Raw genomic sequence first — 26,710 nt, 5'->3', positions numbered from 1 at the left:
CCATAAAAATATCACACAGCAGCAAAACTATCAATGATAATAGATTGGACTCGCAAATCTCCAAACAAACTATAGACCTTGATCGCAGACTCCATCAGTCCGATGAACTTCAGACCTATCCTTCACTCGGCAAAACATTTTCTTCGAGACCCGGTGACTGGTAATTTAATCTTTAAGAACGCGCTTCAAACTTGGACAAAAGATGCAGATTATCTTATTCCACCACCTTCCCCAATAATCCGAATAATGGATTTGCCGAGGCTGTACTCAGATAGCACACAATCACGCACTCTTAATCAGCTTCATACACTCACTACGCCAGTAGAACTAGTGTAAAGCTGGTGTCACACATAATGACGACGACAACGACGTCGCTGCTACGTCACCATTTTCTGTGACGTTGCAGCGACGTCCCGTCGCTGTCGCTGTGTGTGACATCCAGCAACGACCTGGCCCCTGCTGTGAGGTCGCCGGTCGTTGCTGAATGTCCAGCTTCATTTTTTGGTCGTCACTCTCCCGCTGTGACACACACATCGCTGTGTGTGACAGCGAGAGAGCGACGAAATGAAGCGATCAGGAGCCGGCACTGGCAGCTGCGGTAAGCTGTAACCAGCGTAAACATCGGGTAACCAAGGGAAGACCTTTCCCTGGTTACCCGATGTTTACGCTGGTTACCAGCCTCCGCTCTTGCTGCCAGCGCCGCCTCCTGCACTGTGACATGTGGCTGCAGTACGCATCGGGTAATTAACCCGATGTATACTGTAGCAAGGAGAGCAAGGAGCCAGCGCTAAGCAGTGCGCGCGGCTCCCTGCTCTCTGCACTGTGACATGTAGCTGCAGCACACATCGGGTTAATTAACCCGATGTGTGCTGCAGGAGAGCAAGGAGCCAGCGCTAAGCGCGGCTCCCTGCTCTCTGAACTGTGACATGTAGCTGCAGCACACATCGGGTTAATTAAACCGATGTGTGCTGCAGGAGAGCAAGGAGCCAGCGCTAAGCGCGGCTCCCTGCTCTCTGAACATGTAGCACAGCGACCTTATGATCGCTGCTTCTGCTGTGTTTGACAGCTAAGCAGCGATCATAACAGCGACTTACAAGGTCGCTGTTACGTCACCGAAAATGGTGACGTAACAGCGACGTCGTTGTCGCTGTCGTTTAGTGTGACACCAGCTTTAGAGGATGGAACATTAACACCCCTGACTCAGCTTAATAAGATTATAGCCCCAAGCTCACTCAACATCCTTCAATATGCAAGACTAAAGTTAGCGGTACGGGATCACTTACCAAATGGGCTGCCCCGAAGGGACCTTTCCACTTTTGAATCTATGATTACGCAAACAAAATGCCCTCAGAAAGTCCTGTCTAAATTATATCAAATACTGGTTTTAAATAAGCTCCCGCAGAAACGGGCATTCATATCATTATGGGAAAAAGATCTAGGCAGGAATTTTACAGAAGGAGATTTGATCCAAATTTATAAGAGATCCTTTGGCCCATCACATTGTGTGAAGGTACAGGAAAACTCATACAAATTAGTTACCAGATGGTATGTATCAGCTTCTCAAACTAGCACATGGTTCCCTTGCTCTTCAGAGTCATGTTGGAGGTGCAATAGAGAACGAGGTACATACTTCCACATTTGGTGGCAGTGCGACCAGTTGCAGCCCTTCTGGGAAAATGTGATTACCTACACCAAGCGGATCTGTAAACTGTCCTTTAACCCCCAACCCAGCCTAATCTTCCTGAACTTGGTCAGAAACCCACAAAAAACTCCGAACAAAACTCTCCTCCTATTCCTACTAGCGGCAGCCAAACTGCTGATGTGGCACCCCAGGGTTGCCACAGTAACAACACAAAGGGTTAACTCCCCACACACAACACCAAGACCTCCTGGCCAGAAGGAGGAGACCAAGCTGCTTCCCTGTACATTCTGCTGGGGGGGAGGAAATGGTCAGAAGTAGTTTCAGTTTGGAAGTTCAGTGCAGAGCACTGAGGAGACAGGATCTCTGCAGGTTGGAAGCTGGCTTTAGCTCACCTCAGGATCCACTGACCAATTCCAGGCCTAGCTGAGGGTCTGAGGAAAGGAGACAGATTACACAAAGGAACATTCCTGGGAGACAGAGCATTGCAGAGCTCATCCCCAGTGGAGCACACAGAACGGATGCTGGATCCGAGACTGCAGGTTACATACTGCACAGTTACCACCAGAGAAGTGAAGATTCCAGATCTTTCACCTGTACCACAGACACAAGCAACAAGCGCAGAGTTCAGGAACATACTAGTAAGGACTCGAGTTGCCTGTCAGGTCGGTACCTAGGAGCAGAGCCGAGCAGAGCCAGCTGCATAGTTCACACAGGAGCAGGGCCACAGACACACAGTGCAGGCAAGGAAGCCAAAACGGCCCGGCTGGGTGGGAGAAACCCTGAACCCCTCACAGACTCCGTGGACAGTACTCTGCTGAATACCATCATCAGTAAAGGACAAAGAAACTGCAAAACCGTGAGTCTGCCTGTTTATTGTGCTCGTGTCTTGCACTCCCCCCCATAGACTAACATACTGCCCCGGGGAAAAGGCTCTACCCGTGGGGAGCCGTCCCATCTCAAGCTGCCTTCCATCACCCCGGAGGTTCTGCAGCAGCGGTGGTCATCTCTGATCACATTCCACGGGTGGCGTCACGAACATAACCCCCCTTTTTATTGTGGAACCAGGGAGCACGGACCGGGCCACGACACCGTGATCCCCTTTCCAGAAGCAACCCCTTGGCCCGGTTCTGGGTATCCCCTTAACCCCTGGCGACACAACTTTGGCGTCACGAACAGGATGCGGACTGGACCCGGCTGAAACCCGGGTGACGTGTGCCTGTAAAGACTTATTGCATCGCATAAAAGACTTGCACTGTGAATTGTTGCAACAAAGAACGGACTTTAAACTTTGCAAAGATACCTGGAAAAATCCCAAAACATCATTGGTAACATTTTCCAGGCGCCATCTTTAATCGCGCCATTAGCTGCTACGCGCGGGAGAACAGCGCGCCTAAACTAAGACTCCGCCCACCGCTTGCAGAGGAGGTGCGCTCGGTGCTGCGACCCGAACGAAAACGCAGAAGTGTCCCAGGCTTGCTGTCAAGAAGACTGGTGAAATTAACTAAGGGGGCGCAAAGATGTCGCAGCAGGGAGACGCTGTTGTACCCGGCGGTGCAGCGGCACCTATCATGCCGTTCCTGATGCCGTACACCCCGGGTGCAGTGTGGCTGCCGCAGTACTCAGGTGAGCCCAACACACTTAATGACTTCATCGGAAAGCTAAAAATCTACTACAGCATGTACCCCCTGACAGAAGCTCAGCGTGTTGGTATGCTTATGGGACAGTTAACTGGCAATGCCCAGCGGGAGGCTACATCCTGGCCGGACGATGCAAAAGACACTGTAGAGCATATAATAGCTGGACTAAAAGCAGCTTTTGAATCCACTGCTGGCAGCCGGGCTAAAATGAGGATCTTTGGATGCAAGCAAAAACCTAGAGAGAGCGCAAGAGACTTTGCCTTAAACTTGCAGGAGGCGCTCAGAGCACTTAAATTAGCAGAACCTGCCTTAGCCCCTGGAGCAGATAAGCTGCTGATAGACCAATTCCTGGATGGACTCTCATCCCCTTCCCACCGGGGACAACTGAGCATGATGGTGATCCAGGATCCAGGACTAACATTTGCCCAGCTAAAGGATAGAGCCATCCGCCTCCAGCAGGTGGAGGAGCCGCAGGATATAGACTCTGTTCAACACCTTACAGTGGCACCCCAGCAGCCAGTAGTGCCGGTGACATCGGCCATGTCAGCGGCTGCTGCTAACCACCTGGAGCCGATCACTAATGAGGCTCTCCATCAAAGGCTTGATGCCCTGACAGACACTGTTGCTTCCATGGCTAGAATCGTCCAGGAGCTACGTGGATCCAAGTCTGCACCCAAGATTGAGCTGGCGACCAGCAAGGAGGATGTCCCATGGATGAGGCCTAGGAGATACCAAGCGACGAAAGGACGACCCAGCGACCGCTACCAGCCGGATGGACAGCCCATTTGCCGCCGTTGCAATGAGCCAGGTCACTTTGCCCGTGAATGTGCTTTAAATGGGGATCCCCTGGGGAGGCGGGCCGCTCCTCAGGAATGAACTCTCAAGGTCCTTCACCCTGGCACGACAAGTATGTGGGGGGACGTCCAGTCATCCCCATCGTGCTGGATGGCATTCCGCTCAACGCCTTGCTGGACACTGGTTCCCAAATAACATCAATTCCGCATGTCCTTTATAAGAGGTACTGGGCTGATTCAGACGTTAGCAGTGGTCCATCTAATGTTGCATTGAATATATGGGCTAGCAATGGTGAATTAGTACCACAGGTTGGTTTCAGAGAAATGACCATTAAGATTGGGAGAGTAGAATTGCAGAATCAGGGTATTATCATTGTTGATGTTGACCGACGAGAACGTGAACCAACTATGCTGCTAGGAATGAATGTAATTGAAAATTGTTTTGCAGAGGTAATTACTGTCTTGCAGCAGATCGTCGGGACTGCCAAACCTGGGCAACAGAGACTCCTGCAGAAGGAAATTAAAGCCTTGATGCTGAAGCAGCAGGTAGAAATGTCAGGAGGTGAAATTGGCAGTGCAAGGGTAAGTGACCCAATACCTATTGTAATTCCTCCCAAAACAGAAATGCTGGTCTGGTGTAGAGCCGCAATAGGCATCAGAGGGCGAGACTATCAGGCCCTGGTAGAACCTGTGTACTCAGACAGTAGGCCCACTGTATTGACGGCCAGAGGAATAGTTGAGGTACACAGGGGAAGAGTGCCAATACGCCTTCTAAATTGTGGGGAAGATGAGGTCACCCTACCTAAGTATGCTACCATGGCTAAGCTATATACGGTTGATAACAACGCCATCACCACCGTTGAGCCCTTGAAGCCGTCAAGTCAGGCGGAAGACAATGGCTCAGAGGGAAAGCTGGAGGATTGGTGCCAAAAGCTACATGTAGGTACCAATTCTACACCCTCCCATCAAAAGCATGGAGTATACAGGGTAGTGAAAGAATATGAACAAATATTCAGCAAACACCCATTAGACTTTGGGCAGATCAAAGGGGTAGAGCACACTATACCCACAGGTAACCATCCACCCATAAAGGAGAGGTATAGACCAGTACCCCCAGCTCACTACCAATGCGCCAAAGACATGCTCAAAGAAATGAAAGAAGCAGGGGTGATAAGAGACAGTTGTAGCCCCTGGGCAGCCCCACTAGTGCTAGTTAAGAAAAAAGATGGGACCATGAGGATGTGTGTAGACTACAGACGGATCAACCGCATTACACACAAGGATGCATACCCATTACCTAGGATAGAAGAGTCATTGGCTGCATTAAAGTCCGCTACTTACTTTTCCACCCTAGATCTGACTAGTGGGTATTGGCAAGTTCCTGTGGCAGAGGCTGATAAGGAGAAGACAGCGTTCACCACGCCTATGGGCCTCTGTGAGTTCAATTGTATGCCGTTTGGACTCTGCAATGCACCTGGAACCTTCCAGCGACTGATGGAGTGCTGTCTAGGACATAAGAACTTTGAAACTGTCCTCCTGTACCTGGATGACATCATAGTCTACTCCAAGACCTATGAACAGCATCTACAAGACCTGGCAGAAGTGTTTGAAGCCTTATCCGGCTATGGCATGAAAATCAAGCCATCCAAGTGTCACCTTCTAAAGCCAAGGGTACAGTACCTGGGACATGTCGTGAGCTCAGAAGGGGTAGCACCAGATCCTGAAAAAGTTACCGTGATAAGAGATTGGCCGAGACCCACCAGCGTGAAAGAGGTGAGGCAATTCCTGGGACTGGTGGGCTACTATAGAAGATTTATAAAAGGGTTCACGAAGCTAGCAGCTCCCCTACAAGACATCCTGGTAGGACAGTCAAAGAAGTCTGCAGCCCGAAATCCTCCTTTCCAGTGGAGTGATGAGAGAGAAGAGTCCTTTAAGAAGTTGAAGTGGGCACTGACAGGAGAAGAGATCCTGGCATATCCAGATTACCATCAACCCTTCATTTTGTACACAGATGCCAGCAACGTAGGACTGGGAGCGGTATTGTCTCAAAAGCAGGAAGGCAAGGAGAAAGTTATTGCCTTTGCAAGCAGGAAGCTCCGGCCTACAGAAAGAAACCCAGAGAATTACAGCTCCTTCAAGTTAGAACTACTGGCAGTAGTTTGGGCTGTAACAGAGCGTTTCAAACACTACCTGGCAGCTGCAGAATTTACCATCTTTACTGACAACAATCCGTTGACCCACCTGGACTCTGCAAAATTAGGTGCGCTGGAACAGCGATGGATAGCCCGACTGTCAAACTACAACTTTGTCATCAAGTACAGGGCAGGCCACAAGAATGGGAATGCAGATGCCTTATCCCGGATGCCACACTCGGGGAACGTGGAAGAGGAACCGGAGGGACTGGAAGAAATTGAGCTGCCGGCCTTTCACCGTCCTAAGGTGGGACAGTATCAACCGAGTGTCTACCAAAAACAACAGCAGGCAACTCTCAACCCATTAGCACACCACGGATGGGCTGACACACAAGACAGCGATCCAGCTGTGAAGCTAGTGAAAGAACTGCTTACACAACAAGGTGCATACCCTAATCAGAATGCCCCAGCTGAGACACAACATCTCTGGAAAGAGAGAGGTAAATTGTTCCTGTACCAAGGGAAGCTCTGTAGAAGGCACACCAATCCAAAAACACATGAGTTGGTCTGGCAGATCATCGTGCCCAAGAGAGACGTCAAGATGGTTCTGGAAGCTTACCACGACGGTGCTGGTCATTTTGGTTGGAAAAAGTTGGAAGTGCTCTTAAGAGAAAGATTCTACTGGGTTGGCATGAGAAAATCAATTGAAGATTGGTGTAGAAAATGCGGACCATGCAACCTCAGAAGAAAGGATCAACAGAACCAGAGAGCTCCACTCCAGTCCATAGTAACCAAGCAACCACTCGAGCTAGTCGCATTAGACCACGTCAAGTTGTCACCAAGCCGGTCCGGCTATGTCTATGCCTTAACCATCGTGGACCATTACTCACGCTTCTTAGTGGTGGTACCCGTGAAAGACCTTACAGCTAGAACAGCAGCTAAAGCATTCCAGACGTACTTTTGCAGACCCCATGGTTACCCAGAACAAGTCCTTGCAGATCAAGGTCCAGCTTTCGAATCACAGATCTTCCAAGAATTCTGCAACATGTATGGCTGTAAAAAGATCCGCACAACAGCATACCATCCCCAAACAAATGGCTTATGTGAGAAGATGAACCATATTGTGATTGACCTGTTGAAGACCTTACCAGAGTCAGAAAGAAATCAATGGCCAGAGAAATTGCCAGACTTGGTGGACTTGTACAATCATGTCCCGGTGAGTTCTACAAACTGCACCCCCGCTTACCTCATGCGTGCAAGGCCCGGTAAACTGCCAATTGATTTAGATATGGGAATTCTGAAGCCAGATGCGGAACTTCAAGAATCCAATTGGGATACCCTACGTCAGCAGCAGTATCGCCAAGTACAAGAGTGCGTAGAGAAAAGTCTCCAACAAGCTAGAGGAAGACAGGAGAGAACCTTCAACCAGCATGCTCTAGCAACCCCATTGCAACCTGGTGACCAAGTTCTCAAGAGGAAACGGCGCACAAACAAATTGGATAATCAGTGGGAAACCACCCCATATACAGTCTTACCATCCAGTATGGATAATCCCAAAGTGTGTCTCATCAGTAAGGATGAAGGAAGAACATCAGCTGTCGTTTCAAGAGATCAACTTAAACCGTGTCCTGAAACCCTGAAAACACCAGAAGTCACCTTACCCATACAGGTACAACCTGTCAAGAAGGAAGAAGATGTATTCCATACAGTCTTAGGAGATTTCCCAAAAACATGGCCAAATTACCATGGAGCAGTAGTAGTCCCAATGATCGCCTTCCCTCAAGTGGTGGAACCAACATCAGAATCCATACCACAAGAAGTCCCAAGACATGAAGAACTGGAAGTTGAAACCGTAGAGGAAGAACAGATTCCTGGTCCCAGTGGGCTTGCCAGTCCTACAGTCAGTACCCCATCCTCACAAGTACCAGAAACACCAAATAGGTACACTTCCACCCACACCATTATGCTAAGTACACCCAGTACAGCAACAGTACGCAGATCACAGCGTAGTACTCAGGGTCAGATACCAGCAAGATATAAAGACTAATGTGGAATTGCATATAAAATGTACATATGTTATAATGTTTATATGAAAAACCGTAACAGTTTAGTGTACAGAAAAGGTGAGAGAAGAGTGGTGTAAGGTGGCAGCCCGGAGAGTTACAACTTGATCACATGTTGGTGGCCCGAGGGCCGTGAGGCCTACTGCACTTATGACCAGAGTAGAGACACCTTTAAGAAGTGTTTGTTGATTGAAATGTTTATTTAATTGCAACGTTAAGACCAAAAGCCCAGTACCTACAGAGACTATACTGTATGAACACTTATATATTTTTGAACATTTTGGACTCTTTTTGAGCTTTAAGGTTTTTGTACTTTTTCCTTTTGAGACTCTGTATATATATAATTGTTGTGATAACTTGTTTGTTTGTTTCACAGTCCCGGAGTACTGTTCTTCACTAAGGGGGAATGTGGCACCCCAGGGTTGCCACAGTAACAACACAAAGGGTTAACTCCCCACACACAACACCAAGACCTCCTGGCCAGAAGGGGGAGACCAAGCTGCTTCCCTGTACATTCTGCTGGGGGGGAGGAAATGGTCAGAAGTAGTTTCAGTTTGGAAGTTCAGTGCAGAGCACTGAGGAGACAGGATCTCTGCAGGTTGGAAGCTGGCTTTAGCTCACCTCAGGATCCACTGACCAATTCCAGGCCTAGCTGAGGGTCTGAGGAAAGGAGACAGATTACACAAAGGAACATTCCTGGGAGACAGAGCATTGCAGAGCTCATCCCCAGTGGAGCACACAGAACGGATGCTGGATCCGAGACTGCAGGTTACATACTGCACAGTTACCACCAGAGAAGTGAAGATTCCAGATCTTTCACCTGTACCACAGACACAAGCAACAAGCGCAGAGTTCAGGAACATACTAGTAAGGACTCGAGTTGCCTGTCAGGTCGGTACCTAGGAGCAGAGCCGAGCAGAGCCAGCTGCATAGTTCACACAGGAGCAGGGCCACAGACACACAGTGCAGGCAAGGAAGCCAAAACGGCCCGGCTGGGTGGGAGAAACCCTGAACCCCTCACAGACTCCGTGGACAGTACTCTGCTGAATACCATCATCAGTAAAGGACAAAGAAACTGCAAAACCGTGAGTCTGCCTGTTTATTGTGCTCGTGTCTTGCACTCCCCCCCATAGACTAACATACTGCCTCGGGGAAAAGGCTCTACCCGTGGGGAGCCGTCCCATCTCAAGCTGCCTTCCATCACCCCGGAGGTTCTGCAGCAGCGGTGGTCATCTCTGATCACATTCCACGGGTGGCGTCACGAACATAACCCCCCTTTTTATTGTGGAACCAGGGAGCACGGACCGGGCCACGACACCGTGATCCCCTTTCCAGAAGCAACCCCTTGGCCCGGTTCTGGGTATCCCCTTAACCCCTGGCGACACACTGATCCTCCCCCTTTGGCGCTCGACAAGTATACCTACTATCCAAACTTTGATGCTCAAAATCGACCAGTTATATCATATTGAAGAGCTGGCAGCTTTAGCTTATCACTCTCAAGATACATTTAGACTCATCTGGGCCCCCTGGTTGAAGTCCCGAGAATCCTCCGAGTACTTTGAATTGGTGGCGTCTTGACCTGCTCCCACCCCCCTCTCCCGAGCCAGCCATGATATATTTCTTATCTAGATTAAACCCCACTCCCACCTCCTGTCTCTCACTATCTTCTTGAAACCATTCTTACCTTTCTTTACACCCCCCCATCCTACTATTGACATGTTTTACATATGTTCATTTCACTAATGTTGATTATTCACAAAAGTTTATTGTTGATTTCACATGGACTGCAATGGTAAACACACCTAACTGAGGTACTTCCGACAAGGGAAGAATGATTATCCAGAACTGTGGACTGAACTTTGGATCTAAATCCTTCCCTCCAGCATTCGAGTGCCTTATATTTTCTCACATTTATTCAATGTTTTATGTCACGTTATATCAATTTTTTGCTTTGAACAATACTTGGAAGGTGTAGATTGTGTTTCATATGCTATTTTTCACTATAATAAAAAGAATATTGAAAAGAAGAGAGAGAGAAGAGAGAGAGAGAGAGGAGAGAGAGGAGAGAGAGGAGAGAAAAGAGAGAGAGGAGAGAGGAGAGAGAGAAGAGAGAGAGAAGAGAAAGAGAGAAAAGAGAGAGAGAAGAGAGAGAGAAAAGAGAGAGAGAAGAGAGAGAGAAGAGAGACAGAAGAGAGAGAAGAGAGAGAAGAGAGAGAGGAAAGAGAGAGAAGAGAGAGAGATGAGAGAGAGAGATGAGAGAGAGAAGAGAGAGAGGAGAGAGAAGAGAGAGAGGAGAGAAGAGAAGAGTGAGAGGAGAGAGGAGAAAGAAGAGAGAGAGGAGAGAGAGAAGAGTGAGAGGAGAGAGAGGAGAAAGAGAGAGGAGAGAGAACAGAGATGAGAGAGAGGAGAGAGAGTAGAGAGGAGAGAAGAGAGAGAGAAGATAGGAGAGAAGTGAGAGAGAAGAGGAGAGAGAGGAGAGAAGAGAGAAGAGAGAGAAGAGAGAGAGAGCAGAGAGAGGAGAGGGAAGAGAGAGGAGAGGGAAGAGAGAGAAGAGAGAGAAGAGAGAGGAGAGAGAGAGGAGAGGGAAGAGAGAGAGAAGAGAGAGAGAAGAGAGAGGGGGAGAGAGAGAGAAGAGAGAGGAGAGAGAAGAGAGAGAGGAGAGAGAGGAGGGAGAATAGAGAAAGGAGAGAGAAGAGAAAGAAGAGAGAGGAGAGAGAGAGGAGAGAGAAGAGAAAGAAGAGAGAGAGAGGAGAGAGAAAGGAGAGAGAAAAGAGAGAGAAGAGAGAGAGGAGAGGGAGAGGGAGAGGAGAGGGAGAGGAGAGAGAGTGAGAAAGGAAAGAGAGAGAAGAGAGCGAGAGAGAGGAGAGAGAGAGAAGATAGAGAGAAGAGAGGGATAGAGAAGAGAGAGGAGAGAGAGAAGATAGAGAGAAGAAAGTGAACAGAGAGAGGACAGAGAGGAGAGAGAGAGAAGAGAGCGAGAGGAGAGAGAGAGAGAGAGTAGAGAGAAGAAAGAGAGAGAAGAGAGAGCGAGAGGAGAGAGAGGAGAGAGAGTAGAGAGAAGAGAGAAGAGAGAAAGAGAGAGAGAGAGGGAAGAGAGAGAGAAGAGGACACTGGATACTGAAGGAGCAGGACACTGTAACATGAGCTCCTGATTGAACCAGAGTTTATACCTTATAATGAGCAGATTGGAGGACATAATGCGGAAATCTACAGATATGACGGAATACTAAGCACACCGGACAAAAATTTTAAGGATTTTAAGCAATGGCAAGAAAAATCACAAGAAAAATTAATACAACATACAAAATCAGGACAAGATTGCCTAGTGGAAACCCAGCAAACAGACCACCATCAAACCCTACCAGCACAGTGTATCCCCAAGTTAAGGGCTCCATGCTAATACACTGCGAAAATAAGAATTGATAGTATATTACGCATTAGAAAATATAAAAGAAAGACCTTTAAAATGAAACAACACAGGGATTGCACTGTAGTCAATGCAGGAGACATGGAGAAGGCAACTGGAGCCAGCAGGGGGCCTGACACATTAGTGATAAACTTCCCTGAGAAAGCCAGACCCAAGGAAGCTAGAAAAGCCATAAAAATGGACACTATCAAGAAAAACCCAGAGACACTACTAATAGACTGTAGTGAACAGGGGGAAAAAACAAATCTATTATTCTACTCAGGGCACCATGAAGCCTGGGACCAGACTCTCAGCAAACATTACAAAAACAACAAAACGCGGGGCATTAGCAGGGGCAAACAAATTAGAGTACAGGATGAGGAGGACCCTGAGACCTTTAATCTCTCCATAAATATTTATAGCAATGGAACTATCATGGTCCAAGGAACGGAACCAAAAATGGAGGAATTTCATCAACAATTCCAGCACGTTAAAAACCAAGTGAAAACTCCAGCACAGAAAGGAAGCATAATCACAAGTGACCAGACCACAGCAGACAGAATCTCCATCCACCCCCGAGCCCCATCTACATCCCAACCATCACAACCCCCCAGGGATATACTCAGACTGCTTGTCCCAATTAGAAAGTGAGTTTATTCAATTCAAAGAAGAATTTCAAAGAAGCCAAGGTGAGAAAAAGGCAAATGACCAATTGAGGGGGGAAATATCAAGAGTGAAAACAGACCTGTGGGAATTGCAAAGGTCATTTCAAGGGCTGCAGAAAGAAAACGCATTCTTCAAGGAAGAAATAACCCAGCTAAAATCCTCAACCCTACAATAAAAAATAGAGAGGGCACCTCAAAGTATAAGCACTCCCCCAAAACAAATGCCTGCACCAACTACCCTGATGTCAGATATATCACCGACCTGCGACAACCTCAGCCAGATGGACTCTTCACACAATCCCAGCAATAACATTACAGCCTCCCTAGCACAGCAAATCAGGGTACCCAACACTCCTGGACCCAACAATACAAGGGAAACTCCTACCACCAACCCCAGCAATGAAAATGCAGCCTCATCATCACAACAAACAAGGGCAATCAACACGCAAAGACCCAACACTCAGAAAACAAATGGCCCAAATAAAACACTGGATCCTGATCTAGTCCTAATAATAGACTCAAACGGAAAATATCTGGACACTAAGGGGTACTTTGCACATTATGAGATTGCAAGCCGATGGTAGCGATGCCGAGCACAATAGTACCCGCCCCCGTCGCAGCTGCGATATCTTGTGGTAGCTGCCGTAGCGAAAAGTATCGCTACGGCAGCTTCACATGCACTTACTTGCCCTGCGACGTCGCTCTGGCCGGCGAACCGCCTCCTTCCTAAGGGAGCGGGTCGTGCGGCGTCACAGCGACGTCACACGGCAGGTAGCCACTAGAAGCAGGGGGGCGGAGATGAGCGGGACGTAAACATCCCGCCCACCTCCTTCCTTCCTCATTGCAGCCGGACCGCAGGTAAGGCGATGTTCCTCGCTCCTGCGGCTTCACACAGCGATGTGTGCTGCCGCAGGAACGAGCAACAACATCGTAACATTGGTCCTTCCGAAATTATGGAAATGACCGGGGCTACACCGATCATACGATTTCGACGCTTTTGTGCTCGTTAATCGTAGTAAAAAGGATTCACATACTCCGATGTCGACAGCGACGCCGGATGTGCGTAACTTTTGATTTGACGCCACCGACATCGCACCTGCGATGTCTTAGTGTGCAAAGTACCCCTAAGAGACTGTTTCCGAGGGCTCGGGTTATAAAAATTCACTGCTCAACGATCCCACAAGCAGAGGAGGTAATCAGTAACCCATATTTCACCGAGCCCACACACCTCATACTACACACCGGCACAAACAATAGCCACCAAGAGACAGTCACAAAGAACCTATCAAAACTTGCAATAGCAGCCCAGCAAAAATTCCCCAAAACCAAAATAATCCTGTCCGCCCTGCTTCCAAGGAAAGATATACACCAACAAATAACCCAGCAAATCAATTCAGACCTTGCCGCCAGTATTACCTCAACACCAAACATACAGCTGGCAAGACACCGTGAAATAACGCTCCATCACCTCTACGACGACAAACACCTCAATAAACAAGGAGTCAGCCATCTAGCAAAAGAGCTAAAGGACATGGTTCTAAACAGAACTCCAAGACCACAAGCAAGATGCCCACCAAACAGATGGCAGCCCACAGAGATCCCCGGAGAGAGTCCACTGAGATGGCAGAAATACACGAGTCCACATGCCCCACAATGGCAATACAAAGCAACGGAGGGCAGCAACATGGCAGAAATAAGGACATTGCTCAACACATTGTGCAGCAAACTCTTGGGACACTACTAAAATATGCCACCCAAATCCACCACTGAATCCGGTTATGTCCAATGAAAATCTATCCTTCCTCATTATAAGGTATATCGACTAAATATGACATCCTTAGTTATCAGCAGCTGGAACATTCAAGGATTAAATACCTCAGCTTTTGGGTCCAAGACAAATGACCCAGACTTCAAACAATGGCTAAAGAACATTGACATCCAGATCCTCCTGGAGACATGGGCCCGAACAGAGGAGGAATCTCTCGCACTCATGGGATACAGGGAATTTTCTGTCTCCGCCCAGAAAAACAAGAACACCAAACAGGGCCGCTGCTCAGGGGGAATACTAATATGGTACAAGGAGGAGATCCAAGAACATATCAAGGCAATAAAAAGAGGAGAAAGACATATCTGGATGAGGATAAGCAGCTCCATCCTCACCTCTCAGCAGGACATCTAACTCTGTGCAGCCTACATCCCTCCATCAGAATCCCCATACTTTAAGTTGGACATCTACAAGGAACTTCAGAGGGAGGCTGCCCAATTCCAGTCCAAAGGTAAGGTGCTCATCTGTGGAGACCTGAACGCCAGGACAGGTACAGAGAAGGACTACCTGTCACTTGACGGAAACGCATACGTCCTGGGAGATGAGCCCTTCTACAGACACTCAGTACAGACAACAAGAAACAGCTACAAAAGAGTTGTGAATAAAAGCGGCAAAACCCTGCTGAACCTGTGCCGGAGCTTGGGGTTGTATGTAGTGAAAGGGCGCACCAGGGGTGACTCATTAGGGAGATTTACACTAAACTCCCACATGGGCAGCAGTGTACTGGATTATGCCATAACAGACATAAACTTAACAAACATAAATGCCTTCATAGTCACCCCGACACCCACATGTCAGACCACAACCAGACACTACTGTACCTGAGATCCACAGACAAGTCAGCCACACAAAAGCCCCACTTGAGCTGTCTCCACAACTTGCCACCATCCTTCAAGTGGCCCAAACACTTAGCCACTGAATACACCAAAATGACCAACAAAACAGAGATTAAAGAGCTGTTTGTAAACTTTCACATAAAATCTTATACAGCAAACCAGCAAGGGGTCAACCTGGCAGTAAACGACTTTAATAACATCCTATATACCATGGCAGAGCTAGCAGGCCTCAGAAGGACAAACTCCAAGAGACCTACAAATAAACAAGGCCAAAAATGGATTGACAAAGAATGCAAGGCACTGCGCAACTCCCTAAGGGTAGCCTCAACTCAAAAACACAGAGACCCCGACAACAAGGAGCTAAGAGCGGTCCATGACAACTTACAGAGGCAATACAAGCAAACCCTCAAGGAGAAAAAACAAAATCACATCTCCCACAAGCTGCAGCAGCTCTAAGGGGCACTTTGCACACTACGACATTGCAAGCCGATGCTTGCGATGCCAAGCACCATAGTCCCCGCCCCCATCACAGCTGCGATATCTTGTGGTAGCTGCCGTAGCAAACATTATCACTATGGCAGCTTCACATGCACTCACCTGCCCTGCAACATCGATCTGGTCGGCGACCCGCCTCCTTAAGGGGGCGGGTCGTGCGGCATCATAGCAACGTCACATGGCAGGTGGCCAATAGAAGCGGAGGGGCGGAGATGAGCGAGATGTAAACATCCCACACACCTATGTCCTTCCAAATAGCCGGCGTGAGCCGCAGGACGCAGGTAGGAGATGTTCCTCGCTCCTGCGGCTTCACACACAGCGATGTTTGCTGCCGCAGGAACGAGGAACAACATCGTACCATTGCAGCAGCGTAATTATGGAATTCCCCGACACTACACCGATGATACGATTACGACGATTTTGCGCTCGTTAATCGTATCATCTAGGATTTACACACTACGATGTCGAGAGCGACGCCGGAAGTGCATCACTTTAGACATGACCCCACCGCCATCGCACCTGCGATGTCGTAGTGTGCAGTGCCCCTAAGACTCCCTTCAGGATAACTCATTCTGGAAGACATGGAGCCATATCGGTACAAATCCCAAACAAAGCAACCTCCACATTCAAAATGGCAACATCTGGCACAGCTACTTCAAGGGCCTCTACAAGAATATCCCAGAAGAAGACCTAACCCCAGAACAGCAGCATCTAATGACTAAACTTAGGGACATGGAGAAGACAATCAAGGACTTTCAAAATCCTGTGGACATACCAATCAGTGTGCTGGAAATAAAAGACAGAATCAAACTGCTAAAATGTAAGAAGGCCGGGGGCAGTGACGCAATCCTGCCTTAGATGATCAAATACAGTTCTCCACTTTCATGCAGCACTGGCAAAACTATTCACCCATGTCCTGAGTAGAGATGAGCGAACCGGTCGAGGTTCGGCTCGAGGTCGGTTCGCCGAACGGGGGTCCCGTTCGAGTTCGGTTCGTCGAACGTTCGACGAACCAAACTCGAACCTTTAGGCTAGAATGGGAGGCAATCACAAACACATAAAAATGCATGATAAATGTACACAAACAGTTAATAAACATTGCCATAACACTTACCGGTCCCCGCGATCCCTCCTGCACTCTGTCTCCTGCCGCTATTCCATCCGATGATCGCTGAATCCTCCCGGTGACCGGCACTGCCAGCAGAGAAGCAGGACCTATCGTGACGTCAAAATAGCCATGTGACCAGTCACGTGGCTATTATCTCATTGGCTACAGACTGGTCACATGACTATGACACGTCATGTAGGACCTGCGAGTGCATCTCTCCGGTACACGGTGCACATTTGTGTATCGCCGTGTACCGGCGATATGCTCTAGCACACGGTCGACTCCCCGTTTCGTTAGGGACCGGCTGACACAGCCGGTCATTAACGGAGATCACCGTTGCCATAGCAACGCAGTTAGCGGTGACGCCACCGCTAACCGCGGCTCCGGGAGCACCGTTGCTATGGTAACGCGTCTGTCAGCGTTACCGCTAGCAGCACTGATCACTCACGGAGTGAAGGCTGCACGCTGCTTCCCGATTGTAGTGAAGATTGTAGTGAGGATGAGGTGCCCCAGCCCATGATGGGCTGGTGCACCTCATCCTCACTACAATCGTCACTACTACTACACTAGTGAGGATTGTAGTGAGGATGAGGTGCCCCAGCCCATGATGGGCTGGTGCACCTCATCCTCACTACAATCGTCACTACTACTACACTAGTGAGGATTGTAGTGAGGATGAGGTGCCCCAGCCCATGATGGGCTGGTGCACCTCATCCTCACTACAATCGTCACTACTACTACACTAGTGAGGATTGTAGTGAGGATGAGATGCCCCAGCCCATCAAGTAATGGGCTGGGGCACCTCATCCTCACTACAATCCTCACTACAATCCTGAAGTGCAGTTTCTTCAAATTCATTTAAAGGCACTTGGAATGCTGAAATTGCTGCTTATAATTTAAGCCTCTATTAAAAACCTCTTATCAGCGCTGGTTTATTGGGGATTTATTGGGCTGACAGGGGGTAATAAAGATGGAGTCTCTAATGTGTCTGTGTATTTATTTCTATTAAAGTATTTTTTCTCTGTGTGGTGTCTTTTTTTTAACCCTTTATTGGAGATTCTTAATGGCCGGGTCAAACGTGCCTGACATTAAGAATCTCTGGCTTAATACTGGCTAGTAAAACAAAGCCAGTATTAACTCATGATTACCCAACAAGCCAACCGGCTCCAGGGCTGTTGGAAGAGTTGGATACAGCGCCAGATGATGGCGCTTCTATGAGAGCGCCATTTTCTGGGACGGCTGCGGACTGAAATTCGCAGCAGAGGCGCCCAGAAACCTCGGTCTAACCTGTGCTGCGGATTCCAATCCCCAGCTGCCTAATTGTACCCGGCTGGACACAAAAATGGGGCGAAGCCCACGTCATTTGTTTTTTAATTATTTCATGAAATAAGTGAAATAATTAAAAAAAAAAAAGGGCTTCCCTATATTTTTGGTTCCCAGCCGGGTACAAATAGGCAACTGGGGGTTGGAGGCAGCCCGTAGCTGCATGCTGTACCTGGCTAGCATACAAAAATATGGCGAAGCCCACGTCATTTTTTTGGTGGGCAAAAAACTTCTGCATACAGTCCTGGATGGAGTATGCTGAGCCTTGTAGTTCTGCAGCTGCTGTCTGCTCTTCTCCATACAGACACACAGCAGCTGCAGAACTACAAGGCTCAGCATACTCCATCCAGGACTGTATGCAGAAGTTTTTTGCTGAAAAAATTATGTGGGCTTCGCCATATTTTTGTATGCTAGCCAGGTACAGCAGGCAGGTACGGCTGCCCCCAACTCCCAGTTGCCTATTTGTACCCGGCTGGGAACCAAAAATAAAGGGAAGCCCTTTTTTTATTATTTCATGAATTTCATGAAATAATTAGAAAACAAATGACGTAGGCTTCACTCCATTTTTGTGTCCAGCCAGGTACATCTAGGCAGCTGGGGATTGTAATACGCAGCACAGGTTGGCCTGAGCTTTCTGGGCCCCACTGCTGCAAATTGCAGTCTGCAGCCACCTCAGAAAATGGCACTTTCATAGAAGCGCCATCTTGTGGCGCTGTATCCAACTCTTCCAGCACCTGCCTGCTATACCTGGCTAGCATACAAAAATATGGCGAAGCTCACGTCCTTTTTTTGTAGTTTTTTGGCCAAAAAATTAAAAAATGCTTCCCTGGAATTTCCATTGCCAGTGAAGGTAACACCAAGCAGTGGGGGTTAGCAGCCAGTAGCTGCTTGGATTACCCTTAGCTAGCAATACAAAAAATGCAGCGGGAGTCCATATATATTTTTTTTAATTATTTATTTAAATAACTAAAAACAAAATGGGCTTCCCTGTATTTTGATTGCTGGACATCACAGTGCTGTAAAAATAAATCTTTAAAAAAAAGACATAGCGCTCCGCGGTATTTTTGATTCTCAGCGCAGATAAAGCAGACAGCTATGGGTTGCCACCCCCATCTGCCTGTCGTTACCTTGGTTGGCAATCAAAATACAGGGAAGCCCATTAATTTTTTCTATTTAAAAAATAGTTTAAAAAAAAATGATGTTGGGTCCCCCCATTTTTGATAGCCAGCTAGGGTAAAGCAGACGTCTGTAGCCTGAAAACCACAGCTGGCAGCTTTACCGTGGTTGGGGATCCAATGTAGAGGTCCCCCCAGGCTCTTATTTATAATTATTTTTTAAATATTAATAATTACACAAAAAAAGTAGGGTCCCCTCCAAATTGGATCACCAGCCAAGGTAAAGCAGACAGCTGTGGTCTGGTATTCTCAGGGTGGGAAGGTCCATAGTTATTGGGCCTTCACAGCCTAAAAATAGCAGGCCGCAGGCACCCCAGACGTGGCGCATCCACTAGATGCGCCAATCCTGGCGCTTCACCCCAGCTCATCCCGTGCCCTGGTGCAGTGGCAAACGGGGTAATAAATCGGGTTGATACTAGCTGTAAAGTCACCTGAGATCAAGCCCAGCAGTTTGTGATGTCATGGCGTCTATTAGATACCCAACATCATAAACTGTCAGTACTAACAAAAACAAAAAATCGGCAAAAGAAATTTATTTGAAAAAACAGTCCCCAAAACATTTCCTCTTTCACCAATTTATTGTAAGAAAAAAAATAAAGGGGTCCCACGACGACTCTGGACCGTCTAGAATATGGGGGGGAGACACTCAGGGAACGTATCACCCATTTTCTAGGAGTGTGGACCCTTCATGTGAGGAGTGTGGGTGCAATGAATCTGCACTCACTCTCCCCGGGTCCACAGCAGCAGAGTCCATGTCGTAATGGTTGCTACCAAAGCTGCAATGCCCTGCTCATGAGGTAAGGGCATGCCTAATCAGGAGAACTACTGTAGAGGAAGCTCTGCTCTTTGGTATATAGGTGCTCAGAGGTAATAATAGATAAAATTAGTGAGTAACCTCGGTACTCTAAATCTCCCAGACTAAGTCAGTAAGTCACAACGGATAGTAATGCAAAATCACTCTTTATTGGTCCGTATTAAGAAAAAAAAATTTTTCATAAGCATATATGTTTTTGTCCAAAACAAGTTACAAATGATGTTTCGGCCTGAGCCTTCGTCAGATTGGACTTATCTGCATGTAATCATGAAAAACGACAATAATCAGTATCACATAAGAGTGAGAGAACAATAACATAAACTCGAACAAAGTAGAGGTACAATTGGGATGCAGCAAAAAAATTGCAACACAGCAAGAAATGAAACACATGATACAAATGTCATAATACAGTACAAGGACAATATAGTAATGACAAATATGGGGTCAGAGTAGGCTTAGACAGCTCTGGTACGAAATAGATGTCAATCATAAAGTAACATGTGCAGTAGGAGTAGAGCTACACTATGCATGGCAGAGCTAATGGCTAGACCGACCATAGAAAAAGAACGGAGAAAAAGTGGAGAAAAAGTGGAGAAAAAATGGAGAAAAAGTGGAGAAAAAGTGGAGAAAAAATGGAGAAAAAGTGGAGAAAAAGTGGAGAAAAAGTGGAGAAAAAATGGAGAAAAAGTGGAGAAAAAGTGGAGAAAAAGTGGAGAAAAAATGGAGAAAAAGTGGAGAAAAAGTGGAGAAAAAATGGAGAAAAAGTGGAGAAAAAATGGAGAAAAAGTGGATAAAAAATGGAGAAAAAGTGGAGAAAAAGTGGAGAAAAAGTGGAGAAAAAGTGGAGAAAAAATGGAGGTGCTGAACTGAAGTAAAGTGCTGAATTTAAGATAAGTGCATAGTTTCAACACAATTACATAGTGGTGATAACTGTAATTGTTGAATTTCATTAGGGAATTGTGTGTCTGTTTGTGATTCTGTGAAAAGGGGAAAAAAAAAAAAAAAAAAAAGTTAGTCTTGTGATTTAATTAGTAGGATTAGTTACACCTGTTTCTAGAAGCTTCTAGCAGCTTCTGATAGTCATTGTACATCTATATAAACCAGCCAGTACTAGCGAGGTGCTGAGCGAGCGAGGTGCTGAACTGAAGTAAAGTGCTGAATTTAAGATAAGTGCATAGTTTCAACACAATTACATAGTGGTGATAACTGTAATTGTTGAATTTCATTAGGGAATTGTGTGTCTGTTTGTGATTCTGTGAAAAGGGGAAAAAAAAAAAAAAAAAAAAGTTAGTCTTGTGATTTAATTAGTAGGATTAGTCACACCTGTTTCTAGAAGCTTCTAGCAGCTTCTGATAGTCATTGTACATCTATATAAACCAGCCAGTACTAGCGAGGTGCTGAGCGAGCGAGGTGCTGAACTGAAGTAAAGTGCTGAATTTAAGATAAGTGCATAGTTTCAACACAATTACATAGTGGTGATAACTGTAATTGTTGAATTTCATTAGGGAATTGTGTGTCTGTTTGTGATTCTGTGAAAAGGGGAAAAAAAAAAAAAAAAAAAGTTAGTCTTGTGATTTAATTAGTAGGATTAGTCACACCTGTTTCTAGAAGCTTCTAGCAGCTTCTGATAGTCATTGTACATCTATATAAACCAGCCAGTACTAGCGAGGTGCTGAGCGAGCGAGGTGCTGAACTGAAGTAAAGTGCTGAATTTAAGATAAGTGCATAGTTTCAACACAATTACATAGTTTGACACAAGAACATAGTTTGCATTTATCCTTATACGTTTCCCATTGGGTTTTTTTCGTTTTTTTCTCTTTGTTTTTCTACTTTACTGTTTATCCCCATTTGATAGGTGCTCCATGGACAATGCTACCAGGTGTGTATCTTGTCAGATGTATGCATGCCTTGAGCAGCCGTTCGAGGGTGAATATGTCTGAACTCGATGCAAGCATGTTGCGTATTTAGAAGCCAAGGTAACTGATCTAAATAAGCAGCTTGCAACACTAAGGGGCATTGCAAACCTGGAGAGGAGTTTAGAGCTCACTGAGCTTTCTCTGGCTGGGGCCAGTGATATGGAGGAGGGTGGAAGTGGGGAAGATCAGGACCCAGAGGTAGGTAGCTGGGTAACAGTTAGAAGAAGAGGTAGGGGGAAAAGTGTCAGGGAGCCTAGTCCTGACCTGGCACAACCTAGTAAATATGCCCGTTTGGCTGATATTAGGAATGAAGGGCCTGGACTAGGGTCACTACAGCAGGATGTTGCTCCTAGCAACCAGGAAAACAACTGCTGTAGGAAGGAGGGAAATAGGAGTGCAGCAAAGCCCAGACAGATGTTGGTGGTAGGGGACTCTATAATTAGGCGGACAGACAGGGTCATCTGTCGCCGAGACCGTGAATGCCGAACAGTGTGTTGTCTGCCGGGTGCTCGGGTTCGGCATATTGTGGATCGGATAGACAGATTGCTGGGTGGGGCTGGGGAAAACCCAGCGGTCATGGTGCACATTGGTACTAATGACAAAGTTAGAGGCAGGTGGAAGGTCCTTAAAAATGATTACAGGGAACTAGGAGAGAAGCTGAAGTCCAGGACCTCCAAGGTGGTGTTTTCAGAAATACTACCGGTGCCACGAGCGTCACTAGAAAGACAGCGGGAGCTTAGGGACATAAATATGTGGCTTAGAAAATGGTGCAGGAAGGAAGGGTTCGGGTTCATGGAGAACTGGGCCGACTTCTCAGTCGGCTACAGGCTCTACGGTAGGGACGGGCTGCACCTCAATGGGGAAGGTGCAGCTGTGCTGGGGGAGAAAATGGTCAGACGGATGGAGGAGCTTTTACACTAGGATCGGGGGGGAGGGAGGGTAGTGGAGCAAATAAGGGGATAGATAGAGCAGATAGAGACAGGGAGACGGTAGGGGTCAATGAAGGATTAGGGGGGGATGGGACATACAAGGAATGTAGGGAGGCTAGGAGTAATAAAGGTGTTAATAGGATTAAATGTCTACTGGCAAATGCAAGAAGTCTTGCAACCAAAATGAATGAATTGGAGACTCTTATGTCAACCATGGATTATGATGTGGTGGGCATTACGGAAACCTGGCTGGATGAAAGCCATGAATGGGTGACAAACATACAGGGTTATAGTACATTAGGAAGGACAGGAAAGGCCAAAAAGGTGGTAGGGTGTGTATATTTATCAAATCTAACCTAAAACCTGTGTTGTATGATGACATTGAGGGGAACAGCAACAATGTAGAGTCAGTATGGGTAAATGTACATGGGGAGGGGAATAATGGAAAAATGCTAATTGGAGTTTGCTATAAGCCTCCTAACATACCTGAACAAATAGAGGGTGAAATGCTGGAACAAATTGAAAAGGCAGCTAATAATAATAATAGGGTTCTTATTATGGGGGATTTCAACTATCCAGACATACAGTGGGACATAGAATCTTCTGGTTCTGCTAAAAGCTGTAAGTTCTTATCTACCATTCAAGACCATTTCCTCTCTCAGATGGTAGGTGAACCGACCAGGGGAGATAATTTGCTAGATCTGGTCCTGTCAAATAGACCGGATACAATTTCAGATCTACAGGTCCGGGAGCACTTGGGCACCAGCGATCATAATATGGTAAGCTTCGACATAATATTCAATAGAACATTTCAAAGGGGGAATGCTAAAACCTGGAATTTTAGGAAAGCTGATTTCAACAAATTAAGGGAAGAGCTTAAATGTGTAGATTGGGACAGAGTCATGGTAACTGGGGATACCGAACATAAATGGGGTAAGTTTAAGGATATACTACTAGAGTCCTGTAAAAAACGTATACCCTCTGGTAATAAAATGTCCAGGAATAAAAAGAAACCACTATGGATAAATAAGACTGTACAAAGTATAATAAAACAAAAACAAAGGGCGTTTAAAATCTTAAAGGCTGAGAATACAGAAATAGCATTGCAGGAGTATAAAGATATCAATAGGCAATGCAAAAAAGAAATCAAACAAGCAAAACTAGCTACTGAAACAAAAATCGCCAATGACATTAAAATAAATTCCAAAATCTTTTATAAATACATTAATGCCAAAAGGAAAACAAAGGATAGTATCGGACCCTTAAAATATAATAACAAGTTAGTTATAGAGGACAAACAAAAGACTGAGATATTAAATAGGCATTTCTCATCTGTATTCACCAAGGAACTGACTGTACCAGGGATCATTGAACAAGTGAAAAATCAAAGTCCACCACCCGATATAATTAATTTAACACAAGATGAAGTACGCCTACGTCTGAGTAAATTAAACATTGACAAATCCCCAGGGCCAGATGGCATTCATCCACGAATATTGAGGAAATTGAGCTCCGTAATCGACAGACCACTGTATCTCATCTTTTTAGACTCACTTGTAACAGGGTTGGTGCCTCAGGATTAGAGGATTGCTGATGTGGTACCGATATTTAAGAAAGGTAAGAGGGTAGATCCAGGCAACTACCGTCCAGTAAGCCTGACATCAGTAGTATGCAAAGTTTTTGAGGGCATTTTAAGGGACGACATGCAAAAATATATTGCAGAAAATAATATGATAACTGACAAACAGCATGGATTCATGAAAGATAAGTCGTGTCTAACCAACCTGTTGGGGTTCTATGAGGGGGTAAGTTCAAACCTGGATATTGGTAATGCAGCTGATGTGATTTATTTGGACTTTGCAAAGGCATTTGATACTGTACCACATAATAGCCTTATACTAAAGCTCCAGAAGCAAGGACTAGGGGACACAATATGCAACTGGGTAAGGAATTGGCTAAAAGATAGGAAACAAAGAGTAGTCATAAATGGTACATTCTCTAAATGGGCTATAGTCAGCAGTGGGGTGCCGCAGGGATCTGTGCTTGGACCGATTCTTTTTACTCTCTTTATTAATGACCTTGTGGATGGGATTGATAGTACAGTGTCAGTCTTTGCCGATGACACCAAACTATGTAGGATATTAAAAACTGACCTGGATAGTACAATATTACAAAAAGATCTGGATAAGATGTCAGAATGGGCAGATACTTGGCAAATGAGATTTAATGTTGATAAATGTAAAGTAATGCACCTAGGACGGAGTAATCCTATAGCTGCGTATACATTAAATGGAAGTAAACTCGGGACTACAGAACAGGAGAAGGACTTGGGTATTCTCATTACAAATAAGCTGAGCAGCAGCACTCAATGTCAAGCAGCAGCTGCAAAAGCAAACAAGATTTTAGGGTGTATAAAAAGAGAGATTAGATCCCGTGATCCCAACGTATTGTTACCCCTCTATAAATCACTTGTAAGGCCACATCTGGAATACGGGATCCAGTTTTGGGCTCCACATTTTAAAAAGGACATTCAGAAGTTAGAGTCAGTTTAAAGGCGGGCAACTAGACTATTACAAGGAATGGAAGGCCTCCCATATGATGGCAGGTTGAAAAAGTTAGATATGTTTAGCTTAGAAAAAAGACGTCTCAGAGGAGATCTCATTTATATGTATAAATACATGTGTGGTCAATATAAAGGACTGGCACATGACTTATTTCTTCCGAAAACAATACTAAGGACCAGGGGGCACTCACTGCGAGTGGAAGAAAAGCGATTCCGACACCTAAATAGGAAAGGGTTCTTTACAGTTAGAGCGGTCAGACTGTGGAATACACTACTACAAGAGGTAGTAATGGCAGATACTATAACAGCTTTTAAAAAAGGGCTGGATGATTTCCTCAGTACACAAAACATTGTTGGTTATAAATGACTTAGTGACTAAATGTAGAACTGGTGGAGGAAGGTTGAACTAGATGGACCTAGGTCTTTTTTCAACCTAAGTAACTATGTAACTATGTAACTATGTAACTATGAGAAAAAGTGGAGAAAAAGTGGAGAAAAAATGGAGAAAAAGTGGAGAAAAAATGGAGAAAAAATGGAGAAAAAATGGAGAAAAAATGGAGAAAAAATGGAGAAAAAGTGGAGAACAAATGGAGAAAAAGTGGAGAAAAAAGTGGAGAAAAAGTGGAGAAAAAGTGGAGAAAAAATGGAGAACAAGTGGAGAAAAAGTGGAGAAAAAGTGGAGAAAAAGTGGAGAAAAAGTGGAGAAGAAGTGGAGAAGTGGAGAAGAAGTGGAGAAGAAGTGGAGAAGTGTTTGTTCATGCCAGATGGGAGATAAATAATTTTTTACCGGCGCTGTCATTTACTGTAACGTGATCATTGGTGTACGGTGTATACCTGTGATCACGTGAGCGGGGACCAGAAAAACCGTCCTGAATCATGATCTCCAGGTTCTCAGCTAGCCCTGAAACCCCGGAGATTTTCTGACACCAGGGGGCGTTATTCACTTATTTCTGCCTGCTGTTTATAAACGGCAGATCAGAATTAGGCTACATTAACACGACCGATCCATTTTTGTGGTCTGCAAAGAACAGTCCGTTTTTTTTCACGGGTGCATCCGTGTGGCATCCGTTTTCGTTCCGTAGACGGTCCGTATGTCATCTGTTTGTCATCCGTGTGCCTTCCGTTTTTTTTGTGTACTGCAAAAAAACTGAATGAGGGTAAATGCATAAATTTACCCAGGATCCATAGCTTCATCCTACATGAGGCGGTCACATGTTCACTCCAGTGCCATTTTCTACTGCTTTTCACAGCGTAGAGCGCTCTGGTGATTTTCTTGTGCTTGTACACTTCATATCAGTCTTTTCTGTCATTAAAATGGCAGAAAGACACATAATGTCCCACTCTCCTGCATTTTGTAATTTTGCACCCTTTGGTGCCTTTCATGTGG

Source organism: Anomaloglossus baeobatrachus, chromosome 6 (genome assembly GCF_048569485.1).
Source record: "Anomaloglossus baeobatrachus isolate aAnoBae1 chromosome 6, aAnoBae1.hap1, whole genome shotgun sequence".
Lineage (NCBI taxonomy): Eukaryota > Metazoa > Chordata > Amphibia > Anura > Aromobatidae > Anomaloglossus > Anomaloglossus baeobatrachus.
Note: the sequence above shows the minus strand (reverse complement) of the source record.